Raw genomic sequence first — 3,152 nt, forward strand, 5'->3', positions numbered from 1 at the left:
GTGTGCACCATGTGGGAGAAAGTGAGGGTTGGTCCATGATCCACCATGGACCAAAAGCCTCATCCCCACACCTTTCTTGCCCTTTACTCTAGCTCATTTTACCCTTTGACCATGGCATGAGAGGCTTGACTTGTTGACTTGTCTTCCTTTTGCCATGTAGGATTGACTACGCCATGTTGACATCTTAACTCACGCTGGGAAATGTTGACCTAGTCGTCGCCACGTACAATTTACGGTCCGGCTCATATAAGGGTTTTATTTTGCTACAACAGTAGCCCCCTTGAGCTGGAGGCATTGATAATGCCTTCGATCAACCTTCGATGTGAGACTCTTGACTCCTATTCCTGTATTTATGTGATATTCCCGGCAAAATCACTTCGTAGGTTTCTCTGCGAGAAACTGAGACTCTCGATAGTTTTCCTGCGGAAAACTGGAGCCTTAGAGGTTTTTCGAGGAAAAACATTGTCTTGATAGGTTTCTCTGCGAGAAACTGAAACTCTCGATCATTTTCCTGCGGAAAACTGGAGCCTTAGAGGTTTTTCGAGGAAAATCCATTGTCTTGGTAGGTTTCTCTGCGAGAAACTGAGACTCTCGATTGTTTTCCTGTGAAAAACTGGAGCCTTAGAGGTTTTTCGAGGAAAAACCATGCCATGGTGATTTTCTACATGAGAAATCAAGTTTCGAGGGGTATTTTAACAAAAACCGGGACCTAGGAGCCTCTCTGCGAGAAATCCAGTGCCCCGGGGGCGTTTTTGCAAAAATCAGGGGCCCTGCGGGCTTCCCCGAAATTCCCAGGGACTTATTGGTGATTTTCCCAAAAAATTTGGGTCTTCCCGCGAGTTTCTCCGACCAAGCCTGCCGTATGGGCCAGCTGTGCTGGTTCTCGTGCACGCGGAGCGAGATGGGCCGAAATCTGGGCTGCCCTCAGGGCGCGCCCGGCCTGTCTTCTCCCTTTTCTTCTTCTTTTTTTTTTGTTTGCTGATCCATTCCCGGACCGAGGCCTAGCCGGCCCGGTACCGGTTCGTTTTTAAGTGGGGAGATCGGACGACCAGGGGAGGCCGGGCGCCCTAGATCCAACGACTGTCGGTCATCTCCCTCCTTGGTACGGGTTGGAAAAAGGTGGGGGTCAAACCGATTCCCTTTTTCTCCCGTGGATGACGCCGTCGTCACCACTGATGACGAGGGGAGCTCAGCCCCGGTCGGGGGCGCGCAGGGGGGGCTCTCCCCCTTCCTCTCTTCCTCCTTTTAGGAAAGTTAGCTTGTCTCCTTCCCATATTTGTTGGCCTTGGACGGTGGAGAGGACGACGATGTGTCGCCATGGCATTGGCTCGGGGCCGCACGCCTAGGAGCTTGTTGGCCTATAAAATGGAGTCTTAAGCCAACGAGGAGCTTCACACCATACTTGTTTGGCTTGCCCGGTGCCGAAGACGTGTTCGGTGACATCCGGCATTCCTTCGAGAGCTTGGTGTAGTAGGGTGCTCCGCAGGGGCATTAGATACATCCTTGATAATGACAGAGACCAGGCCAGTCGGCAAGCGGCGGAATCTTGCCATTGTTGAAGCCTCATGGGGATGCGGCACGTGTGCAAGACCGCTTGGAGCGAGGAGTCGGTTGATTTTTCAAGTCTTCCCGGGAGATCGTTGTCAGCTTTGTAGCTACCCCTGCTTGTGCGAAGTTCAGAGGAGCTCCACTGTCGTGGTTCCAAAGTCTTTTAGGCGGCGGCCGGCCCTTCAGGCATTTCTTCGAGCGTCTTGTGTCCATGCTGGGGGTGGCGCATCGTGCCACGGACGGGCGTAGGCAACGCGGCGCACGTGCACAACGGCAACATGGCGCGCGTGATCACGGTCTGACGCGGACGCGGGCGAGCGGCACGACCCCAGTGCGCGTGCGGGAGCGGGGAGCTCGACGTGGGCGCACGAGGGCGGCACGGGGCGTGCGAGCACGATGGGGCATGTGGCCCAGGTGGGGCATCGCGTGGCGTCGCGCGGCGAGAAGCACGACAGTGGGCGCACGCCTCGGCGTCGGTGCGGCCAGCAGGTTGGGTGCGGCACGGTGCGGCGAGGAGCAAGGAGCAGGGGCGCATGCGCGGGCGAGCACGGCCAGCAGGAGGCACGGCGCGGCGAGGAGCAAGGCGCAAGGGCGCGCGCGTGGGCGCGGGCGAGCACGGCCAGCAGGTCAGGCGGCACGGCGCTACGAGGAGCAAGGCACAGGGGCGCGCGGGGGCGTGCACGGCGCGACATTCTGCCGAATGCCTTGCGGGTAGGATGGATGGCCTTTAACTTGGGAGGAGGTTCCCCTCCCATCCTTTTTTTGTGTAGATGGGCCGGCGCAGAGCTGGGCCTGCATATTCTTTTGTGCCATGTGGTTGGGACAGCGGTCGTGCGTGAGGCCTTGGGGCGCTTCGAGGGAGCATTTTCTCCCGTGTTTTTTCGCCGTGGCTTAGATCGGCTGTTGCGCCCGATTTGCGACACCTTTCTCCCTAGATTTTCCGCAGTCGCTCCCTTAGGAATTTTTGCAAGTCGTATTAATCTCTTTGTGTCATCTTTTGTAGGCGAGTATCTCTTGTTCGCTTGGCGAGGTGGGTATTTAGTAATCGCCGTTGGACCTTTGATCTTAGGGTTCATTATTGTCACGACCTTAGCTCTTGGAGCCATGGTACTTTTGTGACGGCTTTAAAACCTCGGGCTCGTCGTGGCGTCTCCCTTGGAGCTCGACTTTCTAGCGCTACCTTGTGTGTCTTAGGCCCTTTGTCACGACCCTAGCTCTTGGAGCTACGGTACTTTGCGACAACCTCGAACCATAGGTTCGCAACGCTAACTCTTGGAGTTAGAGTCGTTGGTGGTACTTCCACACCTTAGGCTCTTTGTCCTGACACAAGCTCTTGGAGTAATGGAACTTTGCGACGGCCTTTGAGCCTTGGGATCACAACGCGTGCTAGCTAACGGAGCTAGACTTTTGCGGGCACTTCTCATACCCTAGGCTCTTTGCCGTGACCATGGCTCTTAGAGCCACGGTACTTTGCAACGGCTCGGAACCTTGGGTTTGCCATGCTAGCTCTTGGAGCTAGACTTTAAGTGGCACTTTCGTACCTTAGGCCCTTTGCCGCGACCATGGCTCTTGGAGCTATGGTACTTTGCAACGGCCCCGAACCT

This window comes from Brachypodium distachyon, chromosome 2, assembly GCF_000005505.3.
Source record: "Brachypodium distachyon strain Bd21 chromosome 2, Brachypodium_distachyon_v3.0, whole genome shotgun sequence".
NCBI lineage: Eukaryota > Viridiplantae > Streptophyta > Magnoliopsida > Poales > Poaceae > Brachypodium > Brachypodium distachyon.